This window comes from Anas acuta, chromosome 12, assembly GCF_963932015.1.
Source record: "Anas acuta chromosome 12, bAnaAcu1.1, whole genome shotgun sequence".
In the NCBI taxonomy this organism is placed as follows: domain Eukaryota; kingdom Metazoa; phylum Chordata; class Aves; order Anseriformes; family Anatidae; genus Anas; species Anas acuta.
In genome coordinates, this window is record NC_088990.1 from 2,282,596 (window position 1) to 2,298,273 (window position 15,678).

The 15,678-nt window shown below is 45.3% G+C and overlaps 1 long non-coding RNA gene across 1 annotated transcript; it reads right to left on the bottom strand.

Annotated features, from left to right (window-relative positions):
- Nucleotides 1-2,069: 2,069 nt before the first annotated feature.
- On the bottom strand, nt 2,070-4,407 carry LOC137863196 (uncharacterized). The gene is made up of 2 exons (XR_011100734.1): nt 3,481-4,407; nt 2,070-3,370 (listed from the first exon to the last, which is right to left on the bottom strand). It is a non-coding gene; the product is annotated as an uncharacterized lncRNA (long non-coding RNA).
- Between the last annotated feature and the right edge of the window lie 11,271 nt (nt 4,408-15,678).

A 15,678-nucleotide genomic window follows, 5' to 3' on the forward strand; every position in this document is an offset into this window, starting at 1 on the left:
TAGCAGCGAGTAGCACGCTAGGCTCCCAAACAGAGCGAGCACTATGTTATGTGTGGATCCTCCTAACCAGCTTACCGCATCAGAGGCAGAGGCCACGCAGGGGAAGGAGCGATGACCTCAGGCACCGGTCACCAAATACCCCTCACGTGCTCCTCATCACGCAGGTACTCCCATCTGAGTCCGAAAACCTGCTTCACAGTCAAAAAAGGGATATGAACTGAAACTATGCTTGTTTACTGCCACAATCTAAGTGCTGTGTTAGGGATACATTTCCCAAGCAGTGCTAAAACTGCAGAATTTATTCTGGCTTTGAGGAAGAAGAATGGTTAAGGGTAGGAGAAATCATCTATGCTATTAAGGGAGATGAGGAGAGAGGGAAAGACCAATCCCTTTTTTTAATATATTTTTTTAAATTCTCCTGAGTGCTTTAAGGATTTTGAGGCAGCAGCTGAATTAATGCCAGATCCTCAAGCTCAGCACAGCTCATACACAAGTGACAGCAGCCCAAGGTCTAGAAAGGCCCTGGAACAGAGGTGATTTCCTTCTGAAAGGCATTTTCAGAAGCACTGCAATGTGCAGATGAAAAGCACCTTCAAACATCAATCCCTGAAGAAGAGAGGATGAGCTGGCATGGCACGTGCCCTCCTCACCTGCCTGAACTCCTGCCAGAGGTGATGGAACCAGGATGTTCTCAGAGGTGCTCAGCAAAAGGACAGGAGGCGAAAGGCACGACGTAGGAAATCCTGCCAGGACAGAAGGAAAAGGTTCCTTACAGTGCCAGTGGTTCTGCACTGGAACACGGACCGAGGAGGTTATAAAGCCTCCAGATCTGCATTTTCGAAACCCACCTGGTAACACCGTGAGGGATTTCTAGCTCAGAAGTTAGCTCTGAACAGATGGTTTGACTCAAGGCCTAGAGATCTTTCCAAACTCGGAGTTTCTGTAAGGCTGTGAGCACTGAGCCCGTCTGAGGTGTTGCAAAGCACGTGGCTGCAGCTTGAAGCTGCTTTAATTTGTGCTTTAATTTATTTCAGTGGAAAAATGTGCCTGTCTCCTGATTAAATGCTTCCTTTTTTGACTTAAGCTCACATGGAGAAGACAGAATTTCCTCGAGGCTGGCCCCAAGTCACAGACCTGCCAGAGAAGAAAATGACCTTGGATCTGATTGTGTGAAACTCATCACTCAGCTGCATTTCTCCATGATCATTTCTTTACACAGTCATGCAGAAACAAGCCGATGTCTTGTCCTTCTGAGGCTGAAAACAGAAGGAGTAAAGCAGTATTACCCACGCCAGCACTTTGCACACTGACACCAGAGGTGCATTAGCACAGATTTTTTTTAATGTTTATCTTTTTCCTACAGAACACGTCCATATTATCGTTTCCCAAACAACAGCAATGGGGCCACAGTCCCATTTGGGGATGTCATGATAAAAACTACAGCTAAGGCTGACATCTCTTCTGTGCAGAGTGCTGGGGACTTGGGGGAGGGTTTTTGTGGGTTTGCTTTAGTTTTTTGATTGCAACAAGCTTTCGTAGATACAGGGCCTTTACCAAGGTCAACACTCCAACTCCAGTTTCACTCCTAACTCCCCTCCTTAGAAGTCAGCAGAGCCCTTTCAATGAATCAAAGGCTTGCACTTTAAAGGAGCAGAGCACATTGTTCTAGAGGAAATACATTTCAAAGCTTATTAGAGTTACTCACCCTCGCACTATCAGACAAGGAGTTTTAAAAGTTTTTCTAAGTCATCGAGCCATCGGTCCTGTCATTGGATTTTTAAAATGTTTTAGGTTCCTCATTACGTGGTTATGTGGTCCCCTGTGCTGCAGCACATGCACCACGTAAGAAATGGTGAAATTCTGCATGCCAGTGCTTCTGGGCTGCTTATTTTGTTTTACCAACAAGAAGCATTTCATACAAATACAAGACTTTAAATAAAGAAAAATAAAAAAAATTAAAAATCATATTTCCCATGTCTTTTTGTGTCAACAAAGGACTTTACTGGTCAGTAATGAGTCTGCACTAAGCAGGCAAACACAAGGAAATGAAATCTACGTTGATAACCAACCATGGTGTATGCGTATATTGTATCTCCAAGGATTAAAAACAACCCAACCACAAAACAGCAAAAGAAGCTTGGTCCTTTTACATAACAATAGCCATTTATGATAAATTTTGCCGCTTACATTTTTAGAGGAATATTAAATTCCATCTCATACGCCCCAGGTTTTTTTCAGTTGTTTTATACCCAGTCATGTAAATGATGTCCTATTGAAAACATATAAGCTAAATATTTATGCATAATACTTAACATTATTTTTGTTAATATGATGTCAGTATTTTGCCTTACAATATAAGCTTTTGCCTCCCTTAGCACCTTCTTAGCATCTCCCTAACCTGCTCAGCTGGACAAGCTGTGGTGAAATCCATAGAGGCAGTCAGAAGAACAATTTACAAAGTCTGCAAGAAACAAAAGCTTCCGAATAGCAAGAGCTGTGTCACATGCCTAACCTCTTCCTAGCTGTATTTAGGATAAAGGATATTTGGCTCGCGGAGGTGCGGTCTGGCTGATATAATTAGACTTCTCAAGAATCTCTGAACAGTTTGGGGAAATATGCCTTCAATTAATTTTGATTCATTTAAATCACAAGTTACTTATTTGCCATATCCAGAATTTGCTAAAAATGTGGAACATTTGCCATAACACTGGAAATCCATGAAAACTGAGAGATTATGTGCATTGCAAAAGCAGCAAGTCTGCGCGTGCCTTTGGCTCCCTTCAGCCAGCCAGACCCCTGCCTGGCGGGGCACAGAAAGCCCTTTGCATTTCTTTTGCTCACTTTATCTTCAAATACCACAGCGCTGAAATTCCTCTGCAGCACTCCTCTCATTCACCGGTGTGCCATTCTGCTCCCATCACGTCCAGAGGGGAGTCAAAAGAAGAGCTGGAACAGTGATTGTGATGTAGAGGTCAGCTTGGAGTTGAAGGGCATGGCCCGTTCTGGAAGGGAAAACTCCCAACTGTGAGGATCCCCAGGAATTGAGGCGGGCTCAGGTCACTTTCTGTAGCACAGATAACCGAGCTGCCAGGCTTGTTCTGCTGCTAGCACCCGAAGGAAGACGGTGCCTCCATGTGTGCCCGCCTCCAGGCACGCCTGAGCCTGGGTTTTAGCTTCTTGTGGCACTGGAATTTGTAAAGCAGTTACAGAGATTTAGGGGCACACGTGCCACTACCTCCAGTGGAGAGCAAGGGTTAAACTTATCTTACAAAAGTTTAGAAATCCCAGCACCGATGCAGGACTGGCTTCACCACCACTGTGCTGGAACTTGGCGATCGTGTGAGAGGACACATCAACACTAAACAACGGCCTGGAACAGGAAGAGAAGATGAGTATCTAATCCGACTGCAGCTCCAGAGGAAATCTCACGCAGGCTGCCTGGAAGGGGCCCAGGAGCCTCACGCTAACGCCCCCACTCACCACCACTCTCCTCGGCTCGGGGTCCTCGCCACCAGGCACCAGGGCCACATTCGGCACCTGGAAGCAGCGTTTTTGGGAGCCAGCACCTCGGCCTTGTGGCACAGCTGAAAAGCTCAGCCGTAAATCTTTTCGGAGCAGAAGCAGCCCGAAAATGCGCTCAGGCAGGGCTGTCTGGGAGGAGGTGGGGGTTCAGGCTAATTCTTTTGTTTCTCTTATGCAGATTGTCAGAAACCAAAACTCTTCCAACACACAAATGCCTCCTACTTGGGATAGAAGGACTGGGAGCGCTGCCTCGGTTTCTTCAAAAGAAAACAAAAATCTGAAGTCTTTCTACCCAAAAGTCCCAGAAGACTCCACGTTCGCCACTTATCTCGGAAAAACGATTGACACGAGAGCTGTTTCCCAACACACGAGCTATAAATCGCCTCCAACTCCTGTGCAAGGACATCCCAAGAACTCAAACACCGGCAGGCTGGGCAGCCAGCCAAAACCTTACAGAGCAGTTGATCACGGTTCCCACACCAAAGCTGTTACATATGAAGTCTGTGGTGTCTCAGCGTTCCTCCTGAAGGCTGTTCTCAGGCAGATACGGGAGAATGTGAAGAAACCTGTCTCTCCTAGCCTGTGCCCATGGAAAATAATGCTAATGCACCGCGGCAGGGAGCAGCTCCCACATCGAGGAAGCTGCGCCGGTGAGCGGCTGCACCCTTCAGACGTTCGGCCTGGCAAAGTCACTGGCTCTGGGAGCAGATCCTTTTGGGGAAAGAAGTCGGCTTTTGAACTTCCCGTGATTCATTCTTAATGCATGGCTCCCTCCTAGATCTTTATGGGCAAGTTTTAATAGCCCTGTTCTGACTTTTACTCTTACAAGCTGCAAGCTGCAGAGGCACTGCAGCTTGGCCTGCGTCCAAGCTTGTGATTCTATTTTATTTTATTTTTTAACCTGCCTAGTTTTTAGCTGGATGCCTTTTGTGATCCCGGTCATTGCCATGAAGAGTAACGCTTGAGCAAGGGAGGTGGCAACAACAAAGAGCTGGGGCAAGAAGAGAGCGGGATGGGATTTCCCATTTGCTGATGGCAGACACTTACTCCAGGATGAAGTGGCCACGTAAGAACTTTCTCCCAGACTTTTGTGAACTCCTCGTCAGCACACCGCCACAACCCGTGTCTACTCCACCGCTTGTGAAATTACCCCGGTGTCACAACAGCTGAGAGATGTCTCCTAAAGCTGTAGCTGCAGATGGTGTTGAAGGCATCCCCTTTAGGCAGAGCACGGTCCCACACCACGCGCTGGCCGTCCGCTGGTCCTCAGCCTGCAGACATGTCTGTGCTCCTTCCAGGAATTCCCCTTCCACTCACTGCAATACGGGATCGCTGAGTTTTCACTGATGTACCAGCGGCAGAGAAGGAGCAGAGTATTTTATACTTTGGGCATTTAACTCCCTTTGCAAAGCACTATGCATTTTTAAGAAGTAGAAGGCTGCCAAAGAGAAATGGCGTAAGACAAGGAAGTCAGGGATTCAAAAGAAAATAATTGCCAGTGTTCAGGAGTGTGTGGTTCCACAGCTTTTGTTTGTTCACTTAAGAAATAGAATATGTCTATACTCCTCTTTCCCAAATTCCTGTTGGTCCTGTCTGCTACATCAGCTCGTGCCACACTTTTGAAAATCCCATTTAAATCTCATCATGTGTTCTTCAGAACGAGGTAAGGTCTAAATCCTTGGCAGCGTTCAGACACAGGCACGGTGTGGCGATGCTGCCACTCGCTGCAGGACGGCTCCCCCTCGTGCCCTTCCCACACAGACAGTCCCTGCCCAGGAGGTGAGACCTGCCCTACACAGCCATCCACACACGCTGTGCACGCCCGGAGATCCCATTTGAAGTCTCTGATGTCCAGGGATGACATTTAACAAAGGACACTTGGTTCTCAGCTCATTATTAAAATGGATTTCATAACTGAAATCTCATTAAGTGTGGTTTCATCACGGTGATCAAGGTCAGGCTGAGGTCCAGCATGGCGGTGGTTTTGTTTTGCCGGGCACACTGGATGCTTTCTCACGTGTAAGAACCAAAACAAGTGCCAAAATATGAATGGGCACTGCCTAAGGAAGCAGCAGCCTTTGTGCGAGGTGATTTGATGAAGCAGTACCTCTGGCAGTCCAGCTGGGCAGACGTCTTCCAAGAGAAAAGTGCAAACCAACACCTGCTTCTTATTCCTGCATCTCACTCTCTAAGCACCTAAACAATGGGAAACAATCTGCCCTCAAGATTCCAGGAGCCCATAAATGCAAAAATAAATTAAATAAATCCAAGAGAATAGGTGTATGTTTAATCTGGATACCCCCCGGTGGAGATCTCTGTGCATAATGCTGCAACAATCGCATACTGAGATCAGACATCAATAGACTTCCTGCCACAGAAAATTCCTAAAGAGGAGGTCTGTTTTAAACCAGGGTCCTGTACAGCTTTCCAAACAGAAGAAGCTGGCTTAAGTTGTGTTTGGTTTATTCCAAAATGACCTATCCCAACGGGGCATCACTAAGCTTAGGTGGGCCCGTTCTACTTCCATCCCGCTGTCAAGGTCCAAAAAAAGATCTGCACTTAATAAACCTTCCTTATACCAAGGATTCAAACCCTGGGACTTTGCTCTCCTTCTCCAAGTGCACATATCATTTTGACCCAAAGGAGACTTTTAATGCAGCTTGAATGTCTTCAACCGCAGTACAGCACATGCTTTTCAATACTTTGACAAAGCCAAAGCCATTTTTTACATGACCCACTTTTTTTTTCAAGTCACAAAACCCACTTGGCAACACCGGGAATTGCACCCATACTCATTAACAGCCAGACAGAGATTTTAACCTACCTATTTAACTAATTAACAGGCAGACAGGAACAAAAAACACACCTCAAGTTCTGCAAAACTGAAGCATCCAAAACGCAAGGCAAGAAGTCCAGTCCTGGAACAACCCCCAGTCCCTAGATCCAGTTTTATTACCAAGATCTGCCACAGGCTTCGGAAAACAGTTGTCACAAATGAAGTAAGGATATTGAAGCCTAATTCACTTTTGAAGCATTTTCATTGATATTATTTCATGAAGTCATGTAGAGGATTTAACTTCTTCCCAGGTCTCTATCAGCACTTATTCAAGTAATGACAAATCTGATCTGTTACAGGAAAAAGTTACGTGGATCTTAACCTCCTAAGTGTGTAAGGATTGAAGAACACCTCCTACCGAGCTTCCAGATCCCTTTATAAAAACTGAACACATTGCAGATGACTTATTTGTTCCCACCGTACATGGCCTATCTAGCCTGAAATAGGCTCGGTGGGATTTGTGATGAAATCCTGACTGCTCTGAAGTGAGAGAGACTTCTGTCAGGGACTTCAGGGGAGCCGTATTTCAGTTCTGGAATTTACCTTTCCTTTAATACACATGCACAGCACTTACGATATGCTCACATACAATCTACCTAGCTAGCTGGCGACAGCAATGTTTTTAAAAGGTTTTGCTGCCTCTATTTGATGTTTTCTTATACATTTTTCACCACTTAGCCAGCATTTTTCATCTTTTCATCTTTCATCACTGGAAGTGAATCTGATGGGAACAGCAAGACACCTTCGTCTGCTGCGTTCTCCAAGGGGACCTAACTTCTCTGTTTTTAACCCCATTTCAGTTGCTTGGCTGCTGCAGAGGGGAATTATCTCCTTTGCTTTGCTCTGGACACCTGCAGGAAGGTGGGAATGGGACTGTGGATCGGAGCAGATCGCAGTCCCACCAGCCACGCTCAGTCCCAGGCTACCTGGTGTGCTGGTCAGCAAGGAGGGTGAGCGGGATCTATTTCTCCTCCCTGTGTTGTCCACCAATTCTTGTGCTTCCCGAGTGAGGTGAGGAGTTTTCTCAGCCAAAAAGAGATTTCCTCCCAGGGAAACACACCCAAAGATTAAGCTCAGAGCACGGGGTTAAGCTGCCCAGTGGCACGAGCCCCCAAACCACTACCTGAAGCCGCGCTTCTGCTCCCATCCTCCTGTCTCCAGGCCGTGCCATTTTCCTCTCCAAGGCATTAACGCTCCTGCTGGCAGAGATGCAGCCCCTACAGAGGGCAACCAGATGGACACCTGTGTGAGCATCAGCGATTCTTCAAGACAAATTCGGAACCACACTAAATCTACAGCACACAGAGTAGCCCCAGATTTAAGCAGGGATTTTAGGCGATGCCTTAGGATAAGTGAAAACACATGACCAGAATGGCCATTAGGGTTTTTCCATGTGCAGAGCCTGCCTTTCTCTCTCCTTGAACTCGATGATGTTTTACCGACCTAACTATAACTTCTGCCATAACTATTCTATATTTCCTCACTCTCGGTCAGATGGTGGGAGAATTGTTTTTTTGGGTGCCCCTAGTGTAAAATCGCCAAGAATAACTGCTGCCTCTCCTCCTCAAATGGCAGCTGTAGCCCTGTGAAAACAGCCCCGGCGGGTTCCCTTCTGAAGTGACAGCAGGTCTGACCGACATCAAAGGGGACGTGAGGTTTTCAGTGAGGGCTGTTTGTTGATTTTTTCTCCAGTGAAGTGATATTACATGGCATTTCCAACCCTCAATCCTATTAAGTGACAGAACTACCTAATAGCACTCATTAAATAACATAACTTGGTGTCAGAAATTCACTGACAGGTTCAGGCAATTGAAGTGGTAGATTTATGCCCTAAACCAATGTGGGTTTGGTGTTATTGTTATTGTTTTTTTTAATAAATGTCATTTATTTAAACAGGTGAAAGCATAAGACCCCAGACAGTTCATGGAAAGGTTATCACCAATCAGAACATAAATGAGAAGAGAAGTGGGTGCCGGAACTTTACATGTAGAGAGGACAAAGCAGTAAAAGCCAGGTTCATCACCGTGCTTCTGAGCCCTGTCTTTTCTTAGAAATAACTTCTTTGGTGACACCAACCTACACTGCAGTGCTGTTGTAAGGCAGTCATCTGCTGCAACAGTATTCAGGACCTTTCCACCTTTCTGTCCAAGGAGATATCCGGAATTATCCATAAATAAAAACCTTCAGTTTTGTTAGCCATTGCTTCTGGGCCCACAGCAAACACAGATAATAAAAACGTTGAAGTCCCAAGCACCACCATCTTCCCTGCTCTCAGTCAGCTATTAACTGCACATTTTAAACCTTTAACCCAATGCATTTATCTTGTGGGGTGAATGACAGAGTTTGTTAGTGGTCACAGAAATAAGTTTATCAATGATTTCTTTTTTTTTTTCTACAGCCCTCATCCTACTTGAAGCCCAAAGTACTTTTACCTGCTGATATCCAAGTGATAACTGCAGCTTTTTTAAGGTGGGGATTTGGCAGTGCTTTACATCTGAATGCAGAGAGCTTGAGGTGTAAGAACAGGAACAGCCAACTGTCTGCCTTAGATCTAACTTACCTATCAACATGCTAAGCTAGAATTAAAAACATAATAATAAATATATATATATATACATATATATGAGCAACAATATTACAGTCCTCAACTGATGCTAGGGATCTCTTGATTCACATTTCATTTCAAATTAACGAGAGCACTCACGTGAGCAACCGCTCAACAAAATGCAAAGTAATTCACAGCCTGGGCTACAGCTCTGTAACCTGCATCCAGAAATTCTCCCAAGGCCTGCTGCTCCACGCTGAAATTCATGGTTTTCATTATTCCTCCACTCGCCCTTTGTCCCCATCCACAAGTCCCCCCAGGTTCCTGCGCCACCTCGGGTTATACGAGTCAGCCCATCTCAGCCAGAAGGACATTACGGGGCCGTTTTCAGCCAGGACTAGCATTGATCAAATTTTCATCTTGTTGATGCCACTGGTGGTTTTTCATTTTTAGCCCCTGGAGGACGGCTAAGCACTTTAGAAGTAGAACTTCAGAAAAGTCCTCTCTTGTGTTCTTACAGTCTCGAAAGAAGCAGTGTTGCCACCAGCAAATGCAGGGGCAGAAAAGACCACCACAGAGGCAAAGCCCCAAAACACCCCGCTCTCAGCAATCCCCAGCCCTCTGCTCCCTTTTCACCATGACCTGGCATCCACGCAAGGACCTAAAGGAGCAGACTGCAAACGAGGTCCATGGAACAATCCCGGCTGCAAACAGCTACCTAAAAGAGACCGGGGGTAACCTCTAGCAGAGCTAATCCAGCGATCTGCTTGGCACGCCAAGTGGTGGCTCTGAACCGCCTGCTGGGTGCCACCTCTGCCATGGGCTCAGCCCTCGCCCCGGTCGCTGCTGGCCTGACCCTGCAGTGAACTGAGTCAGCTCACGAAATTGGTTGAACACTAACCAGGGGGGAGGACGTTAATCAGCTCCCAGGGTAATCTGAGCACCCGTGCTGATGAGAGGGAGGGGAGAAGCTGCAGCCGGAGGAAGCAGCAAATTGCAGAGTTCCTGGGATGGAAACGGGCAGCCACAAAGTCCTGACACCAGCTCTGCCACTGAAACCTCACAGCGCACCCTGCACGGCTGCTCGCTTCCCTGGCTGTTGGGGTGCTGACAACCTTGGGTATGGTATGGTCACAGCAGGGTAAAACTGATAAATGCAATCAAGGAGACCACAACCTGAAAAAGGACTGCTGCATCCCTGCCTGCACTGGAACAGTGAGAGTTGTCCCTGGGACACCCCATGGGCAGGCACGCAGAGCAGTAACACAGCCCTAGCAGTTCAACGCTGTCCAAAGCTCTGTCCCACGTCCTCCTGCCCCCTCCTTTACGCAGGTTTAACACTCACCAGCCCATCCCTAGGAACCCTCGACCTCCCACCTTCTCCAGAAATCCTCACCCTGTCCCCCCCGATGCTCTGCCGCAGGTGCAGCGCATCAAATCTGCCTGGCCTGGGTACCTGAGCCAGAAGAGGACACGGGAAGCAGCAGGGGTGTGCACTCAGGCAGCCAGGGGAGCCTTCCAGTTCCGTGGTGTCAGGGAGTAACTGGGATGTAAAAGACCCTCTGGAGCTCACCAGGTCCGGCAGCACTCCACTGCCTGGGCTCAGCTGTGTCACTGCAGCAGGAGGGCAAAACCAGGCAGCAGCCCTCTGGCTCGCTCACCAAACCCTCAGTTCTCACAGTTTGCCAGTGCCGGGTTTCATTTTTTAATGCAATACAAATGTTGTTGCAAAAACGACTCCTTTTTGTGCCCTAAGGGAATAAAATAAAATACTCTTCCTGGAAAACCCAATTAGCAGTTAAATCCCTGACTGCAAGGCTCCAAGTAAAGGCCGAATACTCAGAGGAACACCAAAACAATACAGCAAATATTTTTGCAGCAGGAAGAGTTTGGAGATGTTTGTTTACCATACAGTTTGTTCCAAACCTCACAGATCCTACAGAACCCATATAAAGACCTCTGATTATTAATAGAGTCGGGCGGCATGAAATGGTATTTCTAACCTGTTTATAAACGGCTTAAAGGAAATTACAAATACCTAAAAAACAAATCCAAGTTTACACTGAAAGGGCAGGGAGCTATATTTGTTCTTCCAGTAAGCAGCATGTTATACGAAACCAAGCTGAGGACATCTGTCATCATTTTACCTGGAAAAATTCAAAGCGGGGAGGGGAGGAAAGATTTTTAGTTTGCCCATTTTATGGAAAAGCAAAACAAAGGGAAAAAGCCCATACAGTGCGCTAGCCTACTGTACATATGGATAAGTAGTTTCAGTAACACATACAATGATTTTCACAACATGCCTAGAAAAGATTCGTTAATGTCTTTGGAAACGTGGGAAAGTAATTTATAACACCACATAAAAAAGTAATGGAGGGCCCGATCCTGTCACCACTAACTTAAAGTGGGCAGAGTCGAGCTTTCAGGCCCTTCCGACAGATTTAAGACAATTTTCAGCAGCCTCGTTCAGATATTAGCAAACCCAGCCTGGCTGGCTCCCTCCACATCCCCACTTGCTAAATTACTCCCCTTTCCTCTCCCTCCCCCCCTTTATTAGAATTTAAAACAAAAATATTTTTTTTATGTGTTGAGCATTTGTATATTCGGAAACGGTGCCTGCCTTTTCTCCAGCCTGACAGCTCGGAGCACTGCTCACATTTAGCAGCCTGCAAATCAAGAGAGGCAGCCCAGCCACATCCACCACGGCCAGAGCAGCCTGCTCTCGGCAGCATCACTGAAACCACCACGGTTTTGTGGATGTTTGATTTTTTGTATAATGCTGCCATGAAAACTGTTGTCTCCTACAGAAGCAGGGGGCGATTCTCAAAGTGGAAAGGGAATTAATTTTCCAGAGCCCTTTGTGATCCGGAAGAATTATTTTCCCTTTGCCTGCACAGTAAAAGAAATGATGAGGATGGACCAAGAGGTTGTGTTAGGGGGCCCGCAGCAGCCTCTGAACATGGCACATTCAGAAATGTGAGCCTGTACCAAAGCAAGAGCCTGTCTCCTTCTCACCACCCCAGCACTGCAGTTTCAAAGCGGCTGCTGGATGAACCCAGACGAACCACAGCCTCAGATGAAGCACAGCCTCAGAAAGGCTCGGTGGCTCCTTCTGATAACCTGGCCGAGGAGGACCAGTAACACAGACCCTGGTGAAGCTTCCATTGAGGCAATCCAGCAACGTGCACCAGCCAGTTGCAGGATACAGATCAGAGCCTCTCCCATAGGGCTGTGAACCAGTTTTCTGTAGAGCCATAAAGCACGCAGCCTCCCTAGCAGACCTACATGGACAACCAGTTTCTTTTAGCTACCAGTTGAGAGACCTCTGTCTTTGGAAGCTGCTGAAGCCCCCCAGCTTGTTAACTTTTGTTCTTCTACTGCATGGTTTGGTTCTGATTTAAATGCAGCGCTCATTTCTATATTCACCTCTATTGCAAATGCCTCTACCAGTGCCTGGCAGCTCTTCACAACATTTTCAAGACAGCTCGTCAAGCTAATGCAGCCTGCCATATCTGCTTCTTCCAGCTTGACATTACCCACAAACAGAAAACCTTTTTCTGTTCAATTGCTACAACAACATGGTACAAAACTTCGCCGCAGTACAGTCAGACTTCAGTAGGAAAGTTTACTTCTTGTGCTTTTTACTACCTTGCTGCCATTTCCTAGCCATAAGCTGGAAATGTTAAATTATAAAAAATACAATATTAACCAACCAATTGAGTTGCCAGTTCTAATTTTGGACAGAAAAATGGACAAAGAAATAATCAAAGACTTACCAAAAAAGCAGATGGCTGGAGAGCACTTCTGGCAGTCATGCTACTCGCACATGGGACCACTTGAGTTTAACAAATCGGACAACAGAGAGAGCACTGAAATGGAAATTGGGGCTCTACTCCATTCAAATTCTTCAAAATGTTTGTTTTGGATTTGTACCTCTGCTGCAATTTACAACTCTAGATTAGATATAGCAAGAGTAATATTCTTGACTGGAAGAAAAACAGAACGATTAAAGCGTTTGCCAAGTCACACAGATTGTCTCCCTGTGTACAAGTAACACTGATGTTCCTAAATAAAAACTAGCACTAAAGGTGTCTTTTACTAACACAGCTATAAAGTCCGACCAGCAGTTAGAGCACGAGACACTTCCCTGATTCAAACTGCAAAACTTCTTCAAACAAGTCCCGTATCCGCATGTGAACATGTGTAAGTTACATCAGCATGGAAAGGAAAACCACAGAAACCTGAGATTTCACGGTCATCTCCACGCAGCACAGACAAGACACTGATACCTCCCATTGCAAGCAAGGTTACATCCCAAATCTGCTGTTCTAAAAGCATGCCCTTTACTGCTAATGAACTGAAGTGCAGTTGTTTCTAACATACGCCAGCTCTGAGACTTTAAGGTATATTCAATCAGGGAGGGCAAATTACTAAAACAATGTTAGTAATATCAATACAACGACACGCAGATAGTAGATGACCAAAAAAAAATGAAGGAACAAGACCCATTTCATCAGTCTTGCTGTAAGAAATTCGTTGCCTAAGTGTTTAATAGAAAAACATGAAGATCTTTGTCGCTGAGATGCCAGTTGCAGCTTAATGTAAATGTATGTCCAACTATGACATCACCTACCTCAACCAAAAATTAAGACGAAAGTTCTCTGGTCTCAAGGACTAGTCACTCACCAGGGAACCGGTGGTTTTATATGCATGCCTTCCTGAAGAATCCAAAAATAACATTTTTCCAAAGAGCAGAAATTCCTGTAGTGTTCACGCTTTTCGTTTCAGTAATGTTGCAATCCAAAGTGCCAGCCCTCTGTAATGAGGTAATCTGACAATGTAATTTGTAGTATTTTATTCTGTCAAAATTGATCTGAGTATTTCTATAGCAACTAGATCAAAACAAAAGATGAGGCAGACAGAATAAGTCTCTCCCTGCCACCACCCAGATTTTTATATAAATATATACGTATATATATAAAGTATTACGTATATATAAAGTTAACTTTCATGATTCATCATTGAAGAATGCTAGAAAAACAGCAGTGGAGAAATAGCAGCACTGCAGGATGACATTTTAAAAGAAATGTTAGCAAATGTGTAAACTGACATCATTAAAATACAAAAAAGTAATTGTTCAATTACCAAACACCCATGAACAGAGTACGTCCTTCCCGCTAGATCCGTCAGGGAAGGTATTATCCATTTCCAGTTGGGATAGATGGAAATGGATACTGGCTTTTATTGCTGTCATGAGGTACAGGATATAATACCTTCCCCCAGAGAAAATCACATTTTAACAATTACTGTTAACATGTTAATGTTTAAGAAAATGTGGCTGCCATTTAGCTACCTAAGCTTAGTTTTGGAAATACTGTGTGCAGTACTCTTGCAAATGCCTGTCAATTTGTTTTAATGCCCTTCTAGGAGCTGAGTTGAGTCCAGACCCTGTGATTACAAAACACCTAGGGAACTCCAGATTTGGAGCCCAATCCTATTTCCAACCAACTGATATGATTAACAGTAACACCACCCAGCCCCTTCCTTTTGAAACAAAAATTGACCTTTATAGTGGAGGGCTAAAAAGTTCGGTCCTCCTACAGACCACTTCTTCATATCCATGTAGCTTCTGAATACTTGTTATGAGATTTCTGTTAGGTGCTGAACGCAGGCTGCCAACCACACACGGTGTGCAGCTACACACAAACACCTGCAGGCTCCAGATGGAGACATGTGAAACCCAGAATAGCCACACAGACCCTTATGTGGGCTTTAAGGAAATGATGAACCTCTCCTTTCATGTGTCATCTACCTGCTGCTAGAAACCTCCCCAGTGTCCAAGAACAATGTTCTGAATCCTGCACAGCATCACTTCCAGCCCCAGAATAAAAATGCTCAGCAGTGTTAGAGAGATTCCTGAAATGTCTGGGAAGGGATTTCTAATAAATTATTGGCTGGAAAGAAGATGCTATACTCACTTTCATCGTGCTAGATCTCTGCAGGTCCAACTAGGTTTTTCCTGGCTGCCATCTACGGAGGTCACCATGCTCCACGGCTCGCCGTGTCAGCCATGGTAAGTGGCTGTGGCTGGAAGGTGGTTTGGTTTCTTTTCTAGGCCAACTGCTACTGTTCTGTAAGAAAAAGAGAAAACGTTAAGTTAGAGAAATACTGGCCATATACAAAACCAAACCAAACCAGAAAGCCAACAAACCAACCACTCTTAAAAGCAAGATATATCTCTGATCCTCAGCTGTTGTTCTAGAAAGCAGGATTTCCCCATCACTTTAAGAAGGGGGATATGATGGGCAAAAATTCTTGGTGGATCCATGAAAAAAAATTGAGTGCACACATAATGTGAAATATAGGAATATTTCCACAGGTTAGTCACACTCCCCAAATTAAACACCTTTCACCTGAGTAAAGGCCTAAGGCCTCACCCTGTGTAGCACCCTTCCACTTGATAGCAATTCTCCTGAGTGCTGACAGAATAAATTCAATACTGGCAGAAGCTGCACTGCATATTCGTATTTAATTCCCAGAGCCTTCTGTAATAGTTTCTGTCCATACATGGGCTTGCAATAGCAGCATTTCAAAGCTTATCTTACAACCTACAGAGTCCAGATGAATCTAGTTATAAAAGTGTGTTCAACAAACTTACCTTTTTAACCTCAAACCACTGAGCTGCTGCTACAGCAGGAGATGCGAAATGCCTATTTCAGCAGCAGTGTTTAAGCATAAAAATAACTGAAACTGTGCCTTCCTTCCTAATTATCAC